The 23,957-nt window shown below is 44.5% G+C and overlaps 1 long non-coding RNA gene across 1 annotated transcript; it reads left to right on the plus strand.

Moving 5' to 3' along the window:
- Positions 1-3,646: 3,646 nt before the first annotated feature.
- On the plus strand, positions 3,647-20,242 carry LOC308358752. Its single transcript, XR_013968335.1, has 3 exons — positions 3,647-3,755; positions 11,297-11,413; positions 20,171-20,242. It is a non-coding gene; the product is annotated as an uncharacterized lncRNA (long non-coding RNA).
- Positions 20,243-23,957: the final 3,715 nt, after the last annotated feature.

Consider the following 23,957-nt stretch of genomic DNA (forward strand, 5'->3'; position numbering starts at 1 on the left):
TCCACATGTGATGCAGGTTCACTGTGCAATGAGCAGTCATTTTCAAGTCAGAGCCATCATGGTGGGCAACTAAGACTGCACGCAAACATGAACTCATTTATCCACTTACATGCAGATGGAAACACGTGTGTATGCACACCCACATTCGCATATACTTACATACTAGTAGACACATACATAGTCATTCATGTACTTATGCAACTGCAGTTGAAATTCACAAACATTCAGGCACATACTGAACACATACAAGCTAACTCTCATTGACCTGAATGTTCACCACACCTTCACACAAAACAGTTCACATTCATTTTCACACAATCGGCTAACACATTCATCGTGATATGTTCATATACAGAAGACATATCTCCAGACCTCTGGATGCCAGAAATGGGGGCCCCTTTTATCATTTGTAGTCTTCCAAGCCTGCAACAATCCACAAGGAGAGTATTTTCAATACATGGCCTTAAAAATTTCTTTGAGCATTACAACCCTAGGTCATGTCATGTGGTGGGACTGTTGGAGTATGTGGGCAGGGGCAGTTCATGGGAGTCTGATAGAGCAGGTGAGAGAGAAGGCACAAGGAAAGAAGGGCATAGGGACAAGACAGTCGTGCCAAGGTCCTGGGTTGAAGGGGAGGAGAGTGTAGGAGAAGAAAGAATGCAGAGGGGTAAAAGACAAGTGTGTTTGATGTCACAGAGAACACTGCCACATTTGAGGGTACAAGGACACAAAGTGTGCCAGGAAGTGAAGGTCTGGTGTATATTGGGATCTGGGAAAAGAGAGGAGTGAGGTTTCATGGGAATGAAGGGGAAAATGGGGATGGGCACTTTGTAGGGAAGATATTTATGGTCTGTGGTTGGTGAAATTAACAGGAGAAAAGGCCTTGTAGGAATTAAAACTTGTTTGGGGAGGAGGAAGGGAATATGTGGGGGTTAGGTGGACCTCGAAGGAAGAGAGTGTGGTCCAAGGTAGATAGAGAAGGTTAGAAGAAGAGAGGGTTTGGAGAGGTTAGGAGAAGAGACTTTGAACATGAGGAGAGAGGCAATAGAGGCACAGGACAGTCAGGGAGCCAGAGAGCCAGGAGAAAGGGTCAAGGTGATAAAGGTGGGGTAATGGGTGTGGGTGTGGATTGGGTTCATACAAGAGTCGAGACTGGGACACTGGATGGTGTTGGGCATAGAGGACCCAGGGGGAGATACTGGTATTGGGAGTGGATGTTTGGCAAGACAAAGAAGAGTCTGGATGGTGTGGTTTGTGGGAGTGATAGGAAGGGAGGAGGGTCACCTTGGAGTCCCTGCAATAGTGATCATGTAGGAACAGTATCAAGAAGATGACAAGAAGGAGGTGGTGTGCAATGCAGAAGTCTGATGGGGCTGAGCACAGGTGATGGGTGCATGCAGGTTTAGCGGGTGACTCCAGCTCCACAGGTGGGATCGTTGAGTATCTAGGTGGGAGATGGGTATGCAGGGTGAGGCAAAGGAATGACGGAGCTAGGAGGGATGGTGGTGGCACAGGACACATTGGAAGGCACTCTTGGACCCCCATTCATTAATTCCAGCTTCATGGTTAAATCACAAGTGTCAAGCAAGCTTCTAATTTCATTTAGGTGGCAAAACTCTTGCTCATATAAAATGCTCCACCACATCATCAAATAGAAAATACAGTATAGGAATGAAGGTGCCATTTTGGATAACAAAACTCAGCCCTTGCTTGGGAAATCAGGTAAAGGATGAGACCTGGGTGGGTCAGGCTGGAGAGGCTGTTTACTGGTATTCCACATTGCAAGAGTTAGGAAGACCTGTCCCATCCCAGACTCTACATATTTATTGAAAAACTGTTAGGGGTCAAAGAAATTTTATGCCCCAGCATATCATTTTTTAAAATTTTATTTTATTTTTTCACTGTTCCAAGATTCATTGTTTATGCACTACACTCAGTGCTCCATGCAATATGTGCCCTCCTTAATACTCACCACCAGGTTACCCATCCCCCACCCCTTCCCCTCCAAAACCCTCATTCTGATGAGGATTCTTTTATGTGTTGTGACATTTGTAAAATCCAGCACTTTAATTATCTGAGCTTTAGTAACTCTTATTCATGGGCTTTATTGTAAGAAAATAAACCATGGGCTACCCGAAAATTTTAAGGATATTTCCCCCAGGTGTTTTCATCATAAGAAACCATAAGAACTACATCAAAAACTAATGACCTACTGCATGGTGACTAACATAAATAACAAAATTAAAAATAAAAATAATAGAAACCATAAGAAGAAGGACTCACAGGTAATAGAGTTGTAGATTGATAATGTCTAAATTATTTTTCATTGCAGAAATTCCACTGATTTCTTAAGACAGATCTCCAGTTTGGGGGTTGCTCCCTTGGTTTAGTTATGACACCAAGTAAAAGGGATATGGAAGTTTAGAGTTACTAATGAGATGACCTTTAAAAAGAGATATTATCCCAGATTGTCTGGTGCACCCGAAGCAATTCCATGAGTCCTCAAGTGAGAGAACACACACAGATTTGACAGAAAAAGAAATCAGAGATTTGAAGCATACAAGGGATTGAACAGACTTGAAGCTGAAGTGTAAGTGAGCACATGTAGAAACCATAAGAAGGAGATAAATTGTGCTAACAACCTAAAAGATTATGGAAGGGGATTCTTCCCCAGGCTCTGGAGATTGAAACCCAGGCTGATGGACACCCTGATGTCCGATGGTGACCCTAATCAGAGTACCCAGCCAAGGTCTCACATGTTTTTGATGTAAGTACTATTTGAAAATAAATGTGTATCTCGCTAAACATCTATTAAGAAGCTCCATCAATGCAACACACTAAATATTTATTCCTCCCCACCCCGAAATCACATGGTGAAATCTAATCCCCAGTATGATTGCATTTGGAGAGGGGGTTTGGGGCGATGCATAAGCGATGAGGACGAGCTCTTGTGAATGAGAACATTCACGGTCTAAAAAATGACCCCAGAGAGCCCCTTCCGCCATGACAGTACACAGGGGTAGGATGGCATCTATGAGCAGAACTGGGCACAGGAGACGGTCCTTCTGAAAACCTTCCAGGTGGTCCTAATGGGAATCCAGCCTCGAGGACCGCTTAGCCAGACATTGTCTCTCAAAGTGTTGTATGTGAATCTCCTGAATTCCTGTTGAAACCGAATCTATAGGAGAACCCCACTCTAGGAGACTGAGATACAGCTGCGGTAGGGCCCACGAATGAGCCCTTTCAGCACGGTCCCTGAGGGGCTGATGCTTCTCCCCCCAGAACCCTGTTTCCACAGCATCCCTCCACACCAGTCCCTCCTTTGGTAGCACCAGAGAAAGAAAGCAGGACACACCCGATCCCCTACATACTACCGTCACATCTCAACATAAATACTGTGGGTTCCCTGCATTTAGCAAATGAAGGGGAAGGAACGGAACCAGAACTGGTGATTCCGGTTGGGAGGAGGGGCTGCTATAGCGAAAAGTCTGAAGACCCCACCAGCCAAGGCCGGGTGTAGAGAACTTGCAAGTTCTAGGTCCTAGGCGGGGGTGGGGGAGGGGGTGGGGGTGTGGGGGAGCCCTTCGTGGGTGGCCTCTGCGCATGCGCGAATGTGGGTGTGGGTTCTGGCTCCCTGCGCGTGCGCATTTGGAAGCAGTGACCCTCGCCTTTTCCGAGTTGGCTTCGGCGCTGCAGCAACCTTCGCTGTTCCGCCTGAGGGACCGCGTTATAGCAGCGGATTCTCCTTCGGCGAGGTTAGTTGTCAGGGAGTGTGGTCTGGTGCAGGTGTGGTAGTGCTTGAGGGCCCCGAGGAGGGAGGGGACTGCGTGCTGCCGGCCGCTCAGCTCAGAGCTCACAGCGGCTCCAGAGCCTGCACCGCGGGACAGGCTGGGGTCGGGGTCCTGTGAGAGGGACTGTTTTGGACTAGAGTCTGGTGGTACCTTTAACTGTGTGTGTTCAGTGACGAGTCCCAGGACCGTGGTGCCGCCCTCGAGGGCATCTAGAGTTTAGGGGACAAGGGTTTCAGGTCCCGGGGGTGGGGCAAGGGACCACATGCTGTGCTCCCTGTGGAGCGCATGCGCAAGGTCCTGGGCTGGGAGGAAGTGGGAAAGAGGGAAGGCTGGGATCCAGAACATGTGGGAATGAGAAGATGGGTTTGTGCTTCATTTATTTATTTACTTATTTTTAGATTTAATGTATTTATTTAGAGAGAGAGCACGAGCAGGGGAAGGGCCAGAGGGGGAAGAGTTTGGGCTTCAGACCGTTTGCACGAAGAGGGCAATCTGAGTCCTGGTCTGTGGGCTTGGGGAGGAGCTGGGTCTTGTGGGTGGTAGAGTGGTCCAGATGTGGGGGGATCAGGTGTGGAGTACAGATCCTAGTTCTGACGAGGGCAAGATGGGCCGGGAGACCTGGGGACAGGTGTGCGGCGGGAGAGGTTGCACCTGAGCAGAACCAGCATTGTTGGGAGGCCTTCGCAGCTGCAGCTTGGTTGTGGGGCTGAGTCTCCCCGCTTCCAGGCACGGCACCAGTGTTGGCTGCACACAGACTGCCCCATTGTCCATGCGGGGGCGCAGGAGTTGGCCGCACACAAAGCACACGACTCATCCTCCATGTAACAAGTCCCAGTGCTCAGGTCCAGACGCTGGCTGGAGTAGACTGGAGCTAACAGCCTGTGCACGGATGCCAGACCTCCAGTCAGAGAAGGACAAATACCATATAGTCTCAGTCATATGCGGAATCTAAGAAGGAAAACAGATGAATATGTGGGAAGAAAAGAAGAAGGAAAGTTGAGAGAGAAACAAGCCATAAGAGATTCTTAATGATAGAGAACAAACTGATGGTTGGAGGGACATGGGTGGGAGAAGGGCTAGATGGGTGATGGGTATTAAAGAGGGCACTTGTGATCAGCACTAGGTGTCATATGTAATGATGAATTACTAAATACTACTCCAGTAACCAGTATGATGCTGTATGTTTAAGAAGTTGAAGATAACACAAAGAAATGGAAAAGCATCCATGCTCATGGATTAGAAGAACAAATATTGTTAAAATTTCTATATTACTGAAAGCAATCTACACATTTAGTGCAATCCTTCTCAAAATACCATCAGCGTTTTTCACACAGCTAGAACAGTCAATCCTCAAATTTGTATGGATCCACAAAAGACCCTGAATAGCCAAAGCAATCTTGAAAAACCAAACCAAAGCTGGAGGCATCACTATTCTGAACTTCAAGTGATATTACCAAAGTATAGTGATCAAGACAGTATGGTGCTGGCACAAACAGACATGCATAGGTTAATGGGGCAGAAAAGAAAACCCGGAAATTAACCCACAGCTTCATGGTCAGCTAATTTTCACCAAAGCAGGAAAGAGCATTCAATGGGAAAAAGATGTTTTTGAGAAAACTGGAAAGCAACATGGGAAAGAATGAAACTGTACCATTTTCTTACAGTATACACAAAAATAATTCCAAAATGGATGAAAGGGCTAAATGTGAGACAGGAAACCATCGAAATCCTACAGGAGCACACAAAGACCTCTTTGACCTTGCCCATAGCAATTTCTTACTAGCTACCTTGCTGGAGGCAAGGGAAATGAAAGCAAAAATAAACTACTGGGACTTCAACAAGATAAAAAGCTTCTGCACAGCAAAGGAAATAACAAAACTAGAAGGCGACCTTCAGAATGGGAGAGGAGTTTGCAAATGACATATCTGGTAAGAGTTAGTCTCAAATATATTGTATATACATATATAAAAAATATATGTATATGTATATATATTAAAATATATACATATATATTTGGTTGATATATACATATACCAACCAAAACACAAACAATCCAGTTTAAAAATGGGCAGAAGACATGAGTTGACATTTTTTCAAAGAAGACATACAGATGGCTAAGAGACATGAGGAGATGCTCAACATCACTCATCATCAGGGAAATAGCAGTGAAAATTACGATGAGCTATCACCTCACAACTCTTAAGAATGGCTAAAATTAAAAACATGGGAAACAACAGGTGTTAGTTAGGAGGCATAGAAAGGGGAGCCCTCTTACTCTGTTGGGAATGCAAACTGGTACAGCCACTCTGGAGAACAGTATGTTGGTTCCTCCAAAAGCTAAAAAGAGAACTACCCTATACTCCAGCAATTGCACTACTACTAGGTACTTACCCAAAAGATACAAAAATAGCTATTGGAAAGGATATATGCGCCCCTGTGTTTATAGAAGCATTAGCAACAATAGCCAAATTACAGAAAGGAACAAATGTCTATCAGTTGATGAATGGATAAAGAAGATGTGTCATACATATATACGATGGAATATCACTCAGTCATAAAAAAGAATGAAGTCTTGCCATTTGTGGTGATGTGGATAGAGCTAGAGTGTATTATACTAAATGAAATAAGTCAGAGAAAGACAAATACCGAATGATTTCACTCATATGTGGAATTTAAGAAAGAAAACAGATGAACATACGGGAAGGGAGAAAAGAAAAAAAGGAGAGTGTGAAACTGCCACAGGAGACTCTTAAATGTAGAGAACAGACAGGGTTGATGGAGGGAGGTGGATGGAGAATGGACCAGATGGGTGATGAGTATTAAAGAGGGCACTTGTTTTTGTTTGTTTGTTTTTTGTTTGATAGAGAACTCGAGTAGGCAGAGTGGCAGGCAAAGGGAGAGGGAGAAGCAAGCTCCCTGCCTAGCAGAGAGCCCAACAAAGGGCTTGATGCTGGGACCCCGGTATCATGACCTGAACTGAAGGCAGACACTTAACCAACTGAGCCACCCATGAGCCCTGAGGGCACTTGTTTTGATGAGCACCGAGTGTTGTATGTCAGCGATGAATCACTAAATTCTGTTCCTGAAACCAATATTGCAATGTATGTTAACTAACTAGAATTTAAATAAAAACTTGGAAAAAAGGTAGGAGGATGTTAGAACAAATATTTTGCAACCATCATCTGATAATTGACTCACATAAAAATCATCAGCAGATGCCAAAATACTTAGAAGAGAGATAAGTTGTTCCAACAATGTCAAAATATCACTCCAGGGACACCTGGGTGCCTCAGTCCATTAAGTCCAACTCTTGGATCAGCTCAGGTCATGATCTCAGAGTCATGAGATCAAGCTCCCAGTCAGGCTGTGCACTTAGTTCAGAGTCTTTTGGGATTCTGTCTCTTCCCTCTGCCACTCCCCTTGCTTGCACACTTGCCCCTCCACACACACACACTCTCTCTCTCTCAAAAATTAATAAAATCTTTTTAAAAATAAAAAACACATTACTCCAGCAATTACTTATTAACAAAGCAGGGGAAAAGCACCTTGAAAATTAACAGGTCTAGTAAATGGTATCATCACCAAATAAGAAAACTTAATCAGCAAGTGTAGAAGATACTTATAACCTTTGCCTCTGAGTTGATGCCCTTAGTCTTTTCATTCCCACACTCTTCCCAGCTGACTTCATCACCAACACCCATTTTGTTTCCTTAACACCATTATCCCTCCACCAAGGTTTCACCTCTCTTTTAACCCTCTATTTTTGTCCTGGACCACTAACCATGTCCAGCCCATCCATACTCCAAGAACATAGTGTCATATCATATTTGTTGTTGTCTTTCATATCAATGCTATTTGAAGGTTCCAGCTACCAAGCAGTCAGTTCCCCTTGTTAAGCAGCTGACCAATCCATGCTTTAACCACTTCTCTTACTGGACTCACACAAGCTGAGCCACTTTGCAGCAGTTGTGACCACCCAGGATCAGGTACCAGACAACCAGGGACAGCTTTATGATTTGAACCTGTGAAGTGCTTCAAGTCAGCCAGTTCAGTGGGAACTCTAGAAAACTAGCTCCTCTCACTCTGCTTCCACACATGAGCTGTTCCTGTGGCTCTAGCCTGTTACCCTGTCCCCATATATAGTGCCCTCCCTCCAGCATGGTCCTGCCTGGCATCCTTCTCCTTTTGGAGCTGTTATTAAGAGTTCTGACTTTCTTCCAGTCACGTGTCATGGTGTTGTCCACCATCAAATAACATCGAAATCCTACAAAATGTATGTTTCCTGCCTTCTGTTCTCTAAGCCCACATGGACATGAATTGTCCTGGGCTTTCCCACCCTTCCCCTTACTGTTGCTGATTGTCTCCCTTCCGGATTTTCCCCCTTGTTCTTATGACCAGTGTACACCTAGGCCCCCAAACTAATGTCTGTTGTGTTACACCCTTAACTTCCATGCACATTCTCCTCTTGTTCCCTTAAGACCTGCAGTGCACTTGAAACATCGTGCACCCTTTAAGCCCTGTGTGCCTTTTTATCCTGCATACTCTCACACCTCCCACACTCCATATACTCCTGTTAGGAATATTGTTTATCCCCGAATTCATATTTCATAGCCCTAATAACTAACAATCAGAATGTGGAGATGAGATGGGACCTTCAAAGAGATGATTAGGCTAAAAATGAGGCTGTTGCAGTGCACCCTAATACAATATGACTGGTGTCCTTACTAGGAGAGGAAGTTAGAAAATAGCAGCAATGCAGATGTGCAAGACCAGAAAAGAGGCTGAGCGAACATCACATAGGGAGAAGCTGGCCATATTCAAGCAACAATAGAAGCCTCAGAAGAAACAAACCCTGCCAACCCCTGGATCTTAGATTTGTCACCTAAAAACTCTGAAGAAATAAGTTTCTGTTGTTTATGCCATCCAGTCTTCGATATTTTGTCAAGGCAGCCCTACTGAACTAACACTGTCCCGTGTCACCATGTTTCATTGCTTTGCCCTCTTCCCCTCTGCTGCTGTTCTGCTGTGTTACAACCCATGAATTGCCTTTCACCACCAAATTTTCCACCACACCCTGCATTTCCAGAGCACAGCTCAGAGAAGTTTTGAAATGCTACACATGTAAAATGTGCTCCTGGCATTCGCAAAGAGTGCAGTTGCAGACCTGGCTCCTCTTTCTTGCATTCACAGGCTTGGACATAGGAAAAGAATTACTCTATACAGACATTTTTCTGAGGCGCATACACCTGGTGACTTTGTGAGGGTTTTTGTGAAATTGAGTAGGACAGTGGTGTTTGGGTGTGTATTATGAGTGTGTATGAATGTGAGTGTGAGAGTCAGTGGTCAGTGTGCACATGACTTTGGAGGTGAGCCTGTATATGCCAGGATGGGAAAGACTGTATGTGCATGTGTAGTTGTCTCGAGTGCGCGTACTGTGTGTGTTTCTGAGTATGTGAGCATGTACGTGCATGTTCCTATGTGTTCGCAGAATGGGTTGACAACCATATGGTTCTATTCCTATACTGGGATACTGGATGAGTAGGAAGGATATAGGGAAAATTTGGCAAAACTTAACAGAGGTCTGTCCTTTGCCATCTCACCCTGGAAGATAATCTAGACCCCTTGTAATGTCATGCTCATAGTATTGCCTTTGTTTATCTCAGGGCATGGCCACCAGATGGTCTGATAGTGATTTATGATGGGACCTTGGGCCAGGCAGAGTCAGGTCCACTTCTGAAGTAGCTGAACACAAAATAAATCAGCCAGACTTCCCTAGAACAGGAGAATAAAGACCAGCTATCCAGTCAGTATGTGATTGAGCTCCAGTAAAAAGTGTGAACACCAAGGCTGGGTGAGCATCCCTGGTGGCAGTATGCTTACGAGTGTTGTCAAGTATCGATGTCTGGAGAATAACACATCCATCACTTCACAGAGGGGACACTGGAACTCTTTCATGCGTTTTCTGGACTCTACCCCATATACGTCTTCCTGTCTAGTATTAATGTGTATCCTATCCTTTCAGATACAGATTAATAAGCCATAGTGGTGAGAGTGGTGAGTACAACAGCTCTCAGTGCCTTATAGGAGTTCTTCTGAAGAATTCTGAAAATGGCGCATGGTTTTAGGAACCCTGAACTTGAGTTGGTATCAGAAATAGGTGTGTTCGCATTGAACGTTAAAAAAAAAAAAAAGAGTAGGTGTGGTTTGGTTAGAATGGTGAAAATTTACAACTCAGGAAACAACAGGTGTTGGCGAAGATTCAGAGAAAAGGGAACCCTTTCTTTAAAAATAAATCATAGTACTCAAAATGGGACAAAGTGATGAATATTACGAGTTCCCTATATTGCCCAGGAGGAAAGTAAAGGTATTTATATCTCTGTGTACTCGTATGTTAAGTTTTATAATTTTTAGCTTAAAAGAATAAGTAAAATCAAAGAATATGCTTTCCAAACTAGAAAAAAATTATGGATTATAAATGAGTAGAAAGGATTTTTAAAGGACTAGGTAAAGAACAAGTGAGGCAAAGAAAAGCACAAAACCCAAACACATCAACTATTACATTCAATTAATGTGAAAAAAACATTCAGATTAGCAGTCAGAGATTTTTAATGTCCCAAATGCCCTGAACGATTACTCATAATTCATTTTCATGTTTATAAGTCTGATTCTGCTTTTTATTTGTTTATTCATTTGGATTTTTTTTTTTTTTAGATTTTACATATGAGTGAAATGAAATGGTTTTGTCTTTCTCAATCTGACTTATTTCACTTGACATACTACCCTCTAGGTCCATCCATGTTGTCACAAATCTCACGAGCTCATCCTTTTTAATGGCTGTGATATTCCACCCACATCTTCCTTAGCCATTCATCTATCGGTGAACTCCTAGGTTGCTCCCCTATGTTGGCTATTGTAAATAATGCTGCAAGAAACATAGGAGTGCATGTATCTTTTTGAATTCATGTTTTTGCTTTCTTTGCCCAGCAGGGGAATTAATTGCATCATACGGTATTTCTCTTACTAATGTTTTGAGGAACCTCCATACTGTTTTCCACAGTGGCTGCGCCAATTTAAATTCCCACCAGCAGTGTACAAGGATTCCTTTTTCTCCACATGCTTGCCAACACTTGTTATTTCCTGTTTCTTTCATTTCAGCCAATCTGGGAGGCGTAAGGTAAAGGACTACATTTTTTAAATTAACAGGCATTATATTCAGAGCAGTTTTAGGCACAGAGCAACATTGAGCAGAACACACAGTGTCCCCATATACCTCTTCTCCCCCACATGCATGCAGGTCCTCCCTCCTTGGGCATCTGGGTAGGGTTGTGCATGTGTTATAATCCATGAACTAACACTGACACATCAGTATTAAACAAAATGAATCCTTAGTTTACATTAGAGTTCCCTGTGTTGTACTTTTGAGAAAGGGAAACTGAAGGAATCCTACTTCAAAAACAAACAAAACAAAACTTTTTTTGTCCTTTTCCTGTCTCTGTTCCTTCTAGGACCTGCACCCCCACCTTACCCAGGCCTTGAGGTATGTCGTCCTTGTGAAGGTCAAGGAGTTCATGATTTCTCTGGAGTCTTCTGGCAGAATAGCTAACACCTAAAGGCTTGATCAGGTGAGGTTGTCATGTACGTTTTCCAAGCCACTGACTCCAGATGCCTCGAGGCCAAGACCTATACCCTGGCTCCAGGGTATAGGTGACTTAGAGAGGACACCTGAGCACTCACCCTTGTTAGACCAGGTCCTGGATGCCTAAGAGGACATGTGTACCAGATCACCATCGCCAATAGAACTCCAGACCCCAAACAAAGATGACTCTTTGTCCTTTGCTTTCGAGTCTTCCAGATGTTCTCTCTGCATCTACTCTCTCTCCACCTTCAATAAACCCTGCTCTTCCTTCCTGAGGGCTCGTGTTTGATCTCCTTCCTGCACAAAGCCAAGGATGCATTTGGCTGGTCCTGGAGGACCCCCTCTGGGTCCTCAGACCTCACCTACGTGCCTCACTTTCTATGGGTTTTGACAAATATTTATCACATGTGGAGTCTAAGTGGGATGTCTCTCCAGATCAGATGAGGCCCCTAGATGTGGAGTGACAATTGGATGGAAGCCAGTGGAAGCTGGTGTCATGGGCCATGAAAGAGTTCATCTGAAGCAGAACAAAGGAGATTGCCGTGTATTGAATACACTGCAATGGAGAAGGGGCAGGACAGCAGACGAGAGGCTGTGTGCAAGGAGGCAGTGGGTGGAGACTCTTTTTTTTTTAGGATTTTTTTTTTAATGTATTTATTTGACAGAGATCACAAGCAGGCAGGCAGAGAGAGAGAGTGGAGGAAGCAGGCTCCCCACTGAGCAGGGAGCCCCAAGTGGGACTCGATCCCAGGACCCTGAGATCATGACCTGAGCCGAAGGCAGAGGCCTTAACCCACTGAGCCACCCAGGTGCCCCGTGGGGACTGTTTTTAAAGGAGTGAGATGAAGAGGTATGGATGGATGGAATTCTCCATTTTTGGTAACTGTGCCTGGTTGTAAGGAGCCCAGTGGTCATTTGGGGCCTGTGGAGATTTTGAGGTGGGTCACCGGATGGGCCTGTCTGGATTCAGCTGGGGGGTCCCTGTGGGCCCTTTTGACATTCCATTGCTCAAGCCTCTTTGCCTAAAAGTGACCTCTATATCTTGTAGTCACCGTTATACTTGCATATAAAGTACTTTCATTGCCGTAAACAAATCCCACGTGTTCCGTCTACTCATCCATCTACCCCTTCTGCCCCCAGGAACTCCTCAAAACTACTGAGTTTTTACTGCCTCCATGATTTTTCCTTTTCCAGAATGGCATCTAGTTAGAATGATACAATATTTAGCCTCTTCATATTGGCTTCTTTCACTTAGTGGTATATACTTAAGTTTCCTCTAAGTCTGTTCATAGCTTGGTAGCTCATTTCTTTTTAGCACTGCGTAATATTCCATTGTCTGAGTGGACCATGGTTTACATTTACATTCACCTACTGAAGGACATCTTGGTTACTTCCAGTTTCTGGCAATTATGAATAAAGCTGCTATAAACATCCATATGCAAGTTTGTGTGTGTGGACAGAAGTTTTCGATTCTTTTGAGGAAATACCACGGAGTGCAATTGCTGAATTGTGTTAAGAGTCTGTTGAGTTTTGCAAGAGATTGCCACATTGTCTCCAAAGCCAATGTACCATTTTGCATTCCCACCAGCGATGAATGAGAGTTCTTGTTGCTCCACATCCTCACCAGCATTTGGTGTTGTCGGTGTTTTGGATTGTGGCATTCTGAGAGGTGTGGAGGGGTATGACACTGTGGTGTTAATTTGCATTTCCCTAACGATATGTGGTGCTGAGCATCTTTTCATATGCTTACTCGCCCTCTGTGTCTCTTTGGGGAGGTGTCTGTTCAGCCTTTTGCCCAGTTTTTATTGGGTGGTTTTCTTTCTCTGTCCAGTTAGAAGTCCTTCATTTTAGTCACTGTCCTTTATCAGATACACGTTTTGTAAAAGATGCCCTCCCCATTTGAAGGTTGTCTTCTTATTCTATTGATAGTCCCTTTCACGAGCAGAAGTTTTAAATTTGAAGGAAGCCCAGTTCCTCAATTTCTTTCTTTTATGGCTCGTCCTTTGGTACTGTATATAAAAAGTGACACCCAAACACAAGGTCATTCAGATTTTGTTTTGCAGTTTTGTGCTTTAAATTTAGGGCTGTGAACAATTTCGAGTTAATTTTTGTAGAGATGAAAGGTCTATGTCTAGATTCTAGATTTGTTATTTATTTATTTATTTATTTTTTTGCTATGGGGATGTCCAGTTGTCCCAGCGCCATTTGTTGGAAAGATTACCCTCTCTCCATCAAACTGTTTTTGCTCATTTGTCACAGATAAGGGTCCATTTCTGAGCTCTGTATGGGTCCATTTCTGAGCTCTGCAAGACCACCATGCCGTTCTCCAGTTCTCAGCAGACACTGACTGTGTCCTATAAATCAGCAGACACTGACTGTGTCCTATAAATCTGCCTCAATTCTGACCCTCCCTACCTGTCTCATGGAAAGGGTTGCCAATTTGCCCAGGAATCATGAGCCATAAATAAAATTGTAAAATGCGTATTATTTTCCCCAAACCCCACCACTATCTTTGCTTTTATACCCTCTGACACCACTTCTTTCATCATGGTTGATTTACACTCTGCTTTCTTCAGCAGACCCCCTGTATGTAACTCCAAGCCCCTTTCATCCTCCTATGTGAAAATCAACAGTGTACCTGGACTGTCGTGCTCCAGGGTTTTCCCAATGTCCCCACTTGTTTTGCCTGAATATTCAGTGTAAATCTGAAGCCTCTGGGCTTCTCTTATAATTCAGTGCTCACTCAATATGTGGAGGACCTTCTTTGTTCTACTGGGTTCAGTAAGTTGGAGTCAGACACTTAATACTCACTAGAAGCTCTGGCTTGGGTTAACCTTGAAAATAAAACTGTCAGTGATTTTACTAACAAAATGGGTTTATTCAGGAATTGCAGAGAATTACAACTCCGGAGTGGCAAACTACAGCAAAACCATAGGCAAGTCCAAAGAACAAAGGAGAAGAATGCTCTTTTATGGAGAAAAGGGGGGAGTTGGGAGAGGCTGTTGTAAACAAAAAGTCCATTGGAGTCAAAGGGGGAGTCCAAAGTCTAGTCACTTTTCATTAGTTGAGTTGTGATAGTCTCTCATTGGCTGGGCTGTTGCTGGGCAAGGAGGAAATCTTCCTTCCACATCCTGGGGTTGTAAAGGAGGCTTCCTCCTGTTGGAAAATGCAAAGTAGGTCTCATCCTGTTGGCTCTGCAAGGGGCTGTGAGGAATGATAGAGTATGAGAGCTCCCCCTTCTGGCCTCCCGATTGCATGTTAGGCGACATTTCCTTTTATTCAGTTTCACAGTTTTAGCTCAAAAGCAATCTACTGTCTATGCAGATATTAATTTTCCTAGTCTTAACTAAAGTGCAGGCCCTTGTGAGAATCCCAAGTTCTGCTGTCTGGGATGAATTCTCTTCCCTGGGATGATTTTGTGTTGGGCTAAGTCTCCTATTCATGGGATTCTGGAAATCTGTAATGGCAGATGCTGCCCACCCATCTTCCTCCAGGAACCACCAGTTTGTTCTCTCTAGTAAAGAGTCTGTTTCTTGGTTTGTCTCTTTATTTTCCTTGTTCATTTGTTCTGTTTCTTACATTCCATGTATGAGTGAAATCATATGGTACTTGTCTCCGCCTAACTTACTTCACTAAGCATTATATGCTCCAGTTCCATCCATATAATTGCAAATGGTAAGATTTCATTCTTTTTTTTTTTAAGATTTTGTTTATTTTAGAGAGAAAGAGAGAGAGAGAGTGCGCATGAGCGGGAGGGGCAGAGAAAGAGAGAGAGAGAGAATCTCAAGTAGACGCCCCACTGAACGTGGACCCAGCCATGGGCTGGATACCGGGACCCTTGAGCTTAAACCAAGGGTTGGAACCTTAACCGACCGAGTCACCCAAGTGCCCCAAAGTTTCATTCTTTTTATGGCTTAATACTATTCCATTGTGTGTGGTGTGTGTATCTGGGGGAGGGGGGACACCTTCTTTATCTATTCGTTTGTTGATGGACACTTGGGCTGCTTCCGTAACTTGGCTCTTGTAAATAACGCTACTGTAAACAAAGGAGTGCATGTATCCTTTCAAATTAGTGTTTTTGTGTCCTATGGATAAATACCCGGTAGTGGGATTCCTGGATCATATGATTAATTCTAGTTTTAACTTTTTGAGGACCCTCCATACCTTTTTCCCAGAGTGACTGTACCAGTTTGCATTCCCACCAACAGTGTAAGAGGGCACCTTTTTCGCCACATCCTTGCCAACACCTGTTGTTTCTTGTGTTGCTGATTTTAGCTGTTCTGACGGGTGTGAGGTGATCTCTCATTGTACTGTTGATTTGCATTTCCCTGACGATGAGCGATGTTGCACATCTTTTCATGTGTCTTTTGGGAATCTGTTTGTCTTCTTTGGAGAACTTTCTGTTGATGTCTCCTAGTGCCTCTTTATTACTGATTGTTTTCAAAGTATTACGATTTCCTTCTCAATTCTTTTCATTGAATATAGAAATCCCCTTTCAAGTCATCCAAAAAGAATTCCCTAGCATTTTTCATGAAACTTGGTTGTCAAGGTGCTTGGGTCTGATGCCTTGTCTGTGGTGTGGAAACAGTGCCTCTCGGGTTACTTTTAAAATTTCTTTGGGGATTTATATCTCTTTTTAGGTGTCCTCTCTGTTTTTCAGCCTGTCTTTGCAAATTATAGTTCCAAGATTAGTGTTTGTCATTTACGTTTTTAATTTACTAGTATATTTTTGTACGTCCTTAAGGAAATTTGTTTTCCTGCCATCTCAGGAGATGAAGGACAGTGATATTCACATCTGCGAGTCTGGGCTCAGGCACAGGTTTGCTTCCTGGCTCAGTTGCTGTGAACTTTCAGAAGAAAATGGATATAAAGCCACCAAGTTACTAGTAATCAAGTTGTCCGTTCTATGCTAGGAGTGTTTCTGATGCTGTTCCTTTCAAAATACACAAGTTCTTAACCAACAACTGCCTCAAAGGATAGTGCTATCCGTTTTTGCGAGACTTGAACCCCAAACTAATGCCAGCATTGCATGGCTTCTCACTGTTCTCTCCAAAACCTCAGCCAAGCCACCCCCTGCTCACAGGGACCACTCTTTGGGATTCCAGCCCCTGAGGATTAAATGGAGTCGCCATGCTATTCACGAACATTCTGTATCTTCCTCTTCCCTCTCATATAACCCAACTACAGCCCGTACACATCCCTGAATCAACCAGCTGTTTTCTTATAACCCCTGGGTTTTCCAATCTCTGAGGTGCTTTTGCCTTAACAGGAGAACACGCGAAGTTGGGGATTGGATGTGTATTATAATCCAGCCATCCACAGGATTAGACTTTGGGTTCAGGTTTCAGAAATCTCAACTTGGTGGTGGAGGGAAATAAGGGTTTCTTTTAGGATGGCCCTAAAAGCTTTCTTTTTTTTTTTTTTAAAGATTTTATTTATTTATTTATTTGACAGAGAGAGAGAGAGATCACAAGTAGGCAGAGAGAGAGAGGGGGAAGCAGGCTCCCCGCTGAGCAGAGAGCCTGATGCGGGGCTCGATCCCAGGACCCTGAGATTATGACCTGAGCCGAAGGCAGAGGCTTAACCCACTGAGCCACCCAGGCGCCTCCTAAAAGCTTTCTGTCTCTTACCTTGACCTTGAGCTGCGAGTTTGAAGCCCTGAGCTCATCTTCTTTGTGTACTTTGAAGCAACCAACAGACCTCATTATACTCCTTTTTAAATTTTTGCTAAAATGATCTGTGGCCACAATGATGTGGTTGGTCATCTAGAGCCTTAACCCAGAGACGCTTCAACACAGGTATCTTTTTTTTTTAATTTAATTTTTTGTTCTTTTTTAATACACATATAATGTATTTTTATCCCCAGGGGTACAGGTCTGTGAATCGCCAGGTTTACACACTTCACAGCACTCACCATAGCACATACCCTCCCCAATGTCCATAATCCCATCCCCCTCTCCTGACCCCCCCCCCAGCAACCCTCAGTTTGTTTTGTGATATTAAGAGTCACTTATGTTTTGTCTCCCTCCCGATCCCATCTTGTTTCATTTATTCTTTTCCTACACCCCAAACCCTCCATGTTGCATCTCCACTTCCTCATATCAGGGAGATCATATGATAGTTGTCTTTCTCTGATTGACTTATTTCACTAAGCATGATACCCTCTAGTTTCATCCACATCATCGCAAATGGCAAGCTTTCATTTCCTTTGATGGCTGCATAGTATTCCATTTTGTATATATACCACATCTTCTTTATCCATTCATCTGTTGGACATCTAGGTTCTTTCCATAGTTTGGCTATTTTGGACATTGCTGCTATAAACATTCAGGCGCACGTGCCCCTTTGGATCACTACGTTTGTATCTTTAGGGTAAATACCCAGTAGTGCAATTGCTGGGTCATAGGGCAGCTCTATTTTCAACTTTTTGAGGAACCTCCACGCTGTTTTCCAGAGTGGTTGCACCAGCTTGCATTCCCACCAACAGTGTAGGAGGGTTCCCCTTTCTCCACATCCTCACCAGCATCTGTCATTTCCTGACTTGTTAATTTTAGCCATTCTGACTGGTGTGAGGTGGTATCTTATTATGGTTTTGATTTGTATTTCCCTGATGCCGAGAGATGTGGAGCACTTTTTCATGTGTCTGTTGGCCATCTAGATGTCTTCTTTGCAGAAATGTCTGTTCATGTCCTCTGCCCATTTCTTGATTGGATTATTTGTTCTTTGGGTGTTGAGTTTGCTAAGTTCTTTATAGATTTTGGACACTAGCCCTTTATCTGATACATCGTTTGCAAATATCTTCTCCCATTCTGTCAGTTGTCTTTTGGTTTTGTTAACTGTTTCGTTTGCTGCAGCACAGGTGTCTTGATTACAGGTGTCGTGTTGGTCCCAGCCTGTCCGAAGGTAATGTTCTCAGCTAGGAATACCTGAGGCCCTCGCCAGGCCCATATTATTTGTAGGGAGCCCCAGACATTTCCCCCAGCAGGGCCCGTATTGTGGCTGGACTGGATCTTGTTGCTCTTACTTTGGTTGCAGGATGCACTTAGGGGAAAACCGTCGGGGAATTTTGAAAAACAAGACTGATTACTCACAAGTCTTGGCATGCCGGGGCCACAGAGTGAGGTCACAGACAGAGAGAGAGAGAAAACACAGCCCTGGGGCTCTGCCTTTATTAGGCCTAGAGTCTGAGGATGGGGTCTCCAGGGTTTCACAAGGTCACTCTATATTGGCTAATTTGAAGCATTAGAGTGGGAATCAGGGCACGGGAGACTGAGGCAGGGTCACTCCAGGAGCATCAGTTGTTTTCTTTTTAAGATGTGTTTATTTATTTTAGAGAGAGAGAGAGAGAATACACAGGGGGAGGGGCAGCGGGAGAGAATCTTAAAGCAGACTCTGTGCTGCGCAACATGGGCCTCGATCTTGCGACACTGAGGTCATGACTAGAGCCAAAATCAAGAGTCAGACACACAACTGGCTGAGCCACCCAGGTGCCCCAAGAAGTGCCAGTTTCGCCATCACCCAGTGTCTTCTGAAAGGAGAACTTCATGGGTGTGGGGGTGCCTAGTTCCTTATCTGGTTATTTTACTAGTAGCTGCGTCCTACAGCTGGCGATACGTTTATCTGGAGCGGATGTCTTTTGAAATGGAGACTTTGGCAATCAGCGCTTCACATCAGGCATTACATTTCAGCAGGCAATAACTTTAGTCACTGGTGTGCCACTGCCCACCACGAACAGCTGCTGTCTCCTCTACCATGAGAAACAGGGGCGTGAACACGGTTAAATCTAATCAAATCGGAGCACCTGGTCCAGATTCCTATCCTTCAGTTTCTGTTCCCTGGGACCACTCATCATACCATCGCTATCTGTCTGAATTCAGCGAGGGAAGCAGAACTTCTGTGAAGATACTGGGATAAGGGATTGCTTATAAGAACCGGACCTTGGGGTGCCTGGGAGGGTTCAGCTGGTTAAGTGTCAGACTCTTTTTTTTTTTTTAAGGATTTTATTTACTTATTTGACGGAGATCACAAGTAGGCAGAGAGGCAGGCAGAGAGAGAGAGAGGGGGGGGGAAGCAGGCTCCCTGCTGAGCAGAGACCCCGATGCAGGGCTTAATCCCAGGACGCCGGGATCATGACCTGAGCTGAAAGCAGAGACTTTAACCCACTGAGCCACCCAGGCGCCCCAAGTGTCAGAATCTTGACTTCATGATCTCAGGGTCATCCTGGGATCGAGCCCCTCCTCTGGCTTCGCACTCAGCAGGCAGTCTGCTTGAGGATTCTCTCTCTCTCCCTCTGCCCCATCCCCCCTCCCCCCACTCACATGCTCTCTGTCTCTGTCAAATAAATAAATAAATAAATAAATAAATAAAAATTTTAAAAAAGAGAGTGTCATGATGGCACGTGGCTGATAAGGCAGCATTCATCCAAGGTCTAGCTTACCTGCTTCCAAACATTATGCTCTGTTCTGGACACAGCAAGAGAGAGCTCCTGGCTTCCATTCCTGGTCAGTGATTTGGATTCTAATTCCGGATTTAACTTTCCCTCAAGCCACAAATTTTCCCTCTAGGCTTTAGGCTCCTGGCGTCTCAGATGTGAGTTGCCTAGAATCCTGTATGCGAGACCACTTTGTAAATTCTAAAGCACTAGAAAAATGCCATTAGTTATCATTTCTTAGGTGATTCTCAAATTAAACGTTGATGATGAAGGATCCATCAAATAAAAAATATTGCTCGAATTTATTGACAGGAGCAGCAGAGTCCTTGAATAGAGTCAACCCGGAGCAGACCCCGAGGAAGTTGTGCATACCACAGGAGCAGGTACGGACAGCAGGCTGGGTGGAAAGTGGGTAAAAGGAAAACACTAGGGAATAATTCCCCTTGACTGCCCTGGTTTGGGTTCCCTGTGTGGGATGGCTTCCGTCCAGGCCTGGGTCCAGCCCTGGGGTGCATGGGTCGTCTGGAGTGAGTCCAGCTTTAATCCAGTGTGGCAAACGGTGAAGAATAAGGAGTTTTGAGTCTCCTACGGCTGATTTGGATCCATAAAAACTGTGAAATGGCCTGGTCACCCAATTTCACTGTCCTTTAGATTGCTAACTACAACATAGGGGAAGGGTGGAAGGTAATTTACAGCATTTGCGAAAACCTGTACTTCGATATTAAAGGTTTAGTCATGATGGTTGCTCAGTGAAATCTATCTACAGGAAGAAATATTTTATTAGTTCACTCGGCACAAGGAACACATCTTACTTATTGACACAACCCCAGATCTTACTCAATGCCAAAACACACTACGGCCGTAAGAAAAGTCTTCCGAATGAATAAATACACGGATGACATAGTAAATAAACGGGACGTGAAGCTAAAAGTGATAGTGGGAGAAGCCAAAAGCAAAATTGTGCTCTGCCATTGGGTGTGCAGGTTAGGTAAGGCTGCAATGTCCTGGCGTCTCTGACCCAGAAGGTGTTGTGGAGTCTCATTTTAATGACCCGGAGGCCAGAGTGTTGAAGGCTCCCCTGAGGATATTCATATGCACACAAGGACAAGATTCTCTGCAAGTCTAGCTCATTCCCGACTGTAGAGAGCCTGGCGTGTGAACAGAGATGTGCTGGAAGCGGGCACACCGCCTGGGTGTAGACACTGGAGAAGGACACAAAGCCCCATCCTCGGGGCTCTCCTGGGATGCAAGACCAGACCTCTGGGGTTGGTGGTGGAGTCAGAGCCAATGTGAAACACTGAGGAAGTGTTCTCAAAGTGCTTCTAAGACGAGATTCAAACAGCCACTCCTCAGGCAGAAAATCTAGTTCCCCTGCCTCTTGCTTGGTGATGGTACCTCTTGGTCTGTGATCCCTGATCATGACCCTGCCTCCTGCCTGTCACCTTGAAAGCAGGAGACATGTTGATTCTCCCCTGCAGAGTGTCTGCCAAGGAAGCACCATGCACAAGGCTAGTGACCCTGGCACTAGCACCCAGGCACCCCCGCTGGTGGTAGAACTCCCCCCAACCCCCTCCCTGGTAATGGTGGAACCAGGGAGGGGGAGTTCAAGAAAGAAGGTACCTGGAGGACAGAGGAGCTCAGCCCCCTTAGAAAGAACTTTTTTTTTTAGGAAGAACTTTTTAAAAATTTTTTTTCTTTGTGGGGGAGGGGCAGAGGAGGGGAGAAAGAGAATCTTAAGCAGGCTCCACACCCAGCACAGAGCTGGAGGTGGGGCTCGTCTCAGGATCCTGAGATCATGACGTGAGCTGAAATCAAGGATCGGTTGCCCAACCGACTGAGCCACCCGATCACCCCCTAGGAGGGACTTTTAAAAACCTTTCTCCTTCCCCATTGATAAGGCGCTTCATAATCCAGTGCCCTTTAAGGTACAGGACTTCATTCACACTGTACCTAGACCCACCGCATAGGCTGAGACTAGGTTAAAAGACAGATGTGGGAAGCGGAGTGACAGGGAGGTGAATGCATAAGCTGACGTTCACAGGATGAGTCAGGCAAATTTAGGACAAGAAATCACTTTACGAAATGTCCTCGTTTGCTAAGTGCTATTTCCAGGATGTGGCAATAGCCGACTTCTTTCCTCACTCACTGTTCCGGAGCATTTCTGGGGACTTTAGCCTTGTCCTTCCTCCTCCGTTCTCCTTCCCCAATTTGAGGGTTTGTTTTTTTATCCTAGAATTCTCAGTTAATCTCCTATTAAATGTCCACTGACTGCTATGATTTCTCACGTTCGACAGAAGTTTCACCAAGGATGTGCTAAATTTTCAGTATATGCTAGCAAAATAATAATGATGTCATTATAGCGTTCTTGAATGCAAGGACACTGATTTCCTGTCGTATCGCCAGCACTTTAACAAAATATTTATGGAACGAATGAATCACGAATCAAGTGGAGGGATTTGCTAAGTTAAATGGGCGGTAAGCACTCAAGTGCTATGGTGGGCACAGAGCCCTGAGAGATGGCATGTGTAGACACACTGTCAGCACCACAGAAGAGAGCTGGGTTCGTCTTCTCAAATAATGGCCAATGCTCTGTGTCCTAATCCCTTTTCCTGTTCCTTTCCTGTTCCTGTTCCTTTTCTGTGGTGCAGAAAAAGGAAGTTAAAGTCTGGATGTATTTTCTGTTCACATGAAATGCCGTAAAGTTCTTTTTAAAGATTTTCTTTCTTTATTTGAGAGAGAGAGAAAGAGAGAGAGAGGCCAAGGGTGATCAGAGGGGAAGGGAGAGGGAGAGAGAGAATCTCAAGCAGACTCCTTCCGGAGCATGGAGCCCCACCTGGGGCTCGATCTCACGACCCTGAGATCATGACTTGAGCTGAATCCAAGAGTCTGATGACGCTCAACCTGCCGGGCCACCCAGGCCCTCAATGCTGTGAAGTTCTTTGAAGAGTTCAGAAAACCTCCAGATGTTGACTTCTTCAGTAGGAACTTCCAGCTCTTTGTTCTGTCAAGTGCCTTACTCATCTGGGGTAGAAATCCTCTCCTTCCTGGGTCCCCAAACAACTCCCCCTCACCAGACGTCTGAGGAGGGATGTGGAACGATGTGCTCTGCCTCCATCCCATGTTTCTTCTCTGAGGCTCCACCCCAGGACCCTCTCCCCCCACTGCGCACACACAGACACCAGCCACACTGTCCCTTCTCCCATTGCTTCCCCCCCACCATCTCCCGCATCCCAGTGAAAGGAAAGAAAAGCTTTGTTTCTCCGTTCACAGATCACAGGGAGGGCTTCCGTAAGTGCATGGATGAAAAGACAGAGTATTACGACTAGAGAAGTTTAAAAATGCATGAAAGTATTTATGTACATTATTAGTAGTTCCATCACATAGACGGTTAGAATTAAAATTATTGGGCTGACCAAATGCAGACCTTTAAAATTTTTATGTTGATCAGGGGCACCTGAATGGTTCAGTGGGTTAAGCTTCTGCCTTCGGCTTGGGTTGTGATCTCAGGGTCCTGGGATCAAGCCCTGCATTGGGTTCTCTGCTCAGAAGAGAGCCTGCTTCCCCCCGCCCCCCGCCTATTTGTGATCTCTCTCTCTCTGTCAAATAAATAAATAAAATCTTTTTTAAGAAAGGACAAAAATATAAAATTTTTATGTTGGTCAAAGTTACACACACATAGTAGAAAAGGTAAAATAATTCAGCATGCAGTTGTCTTCTCCACCTCATGCCTTCTCATCCTTGATTCTATTCTCCAGAATCAACCACTCTCTTTTAGTGGACACTTCTGTCTTAATCTTCATGTTTACAAACAGAAAGTTTGTACACAGTCTTGATGTTTTAGCTGTATATATTACCCATTGACTTTTTACTGGACGATGATAAATTAGCTCTTACACACGTATAATACATATTACACACATCCTTTCCCACACACCACTATCCTTCCCTCCCATCCAACCTCCCAAGGTTGTCATTATTTCATGATTTTTATGAAATCAACACTCAGTGATTCTATGGTTATGATTAGGAAAATGTTAGAGCTGAGCTATGTAGTGTGCAGTGATTTCCATTTTGTCCCCATGCAAGATTTTTGTTTTTC

This window comes from Martes martes (genome assembly GCF_963455335.1).
Source record: "Martes martes genome assembly, chromosome: 17".
Taxonomy (NCBI): Eukaryota; Metazoa; Chordata; class Mammalia; order Carnivora; family Mustelidae; genus Martes; species Martes martes.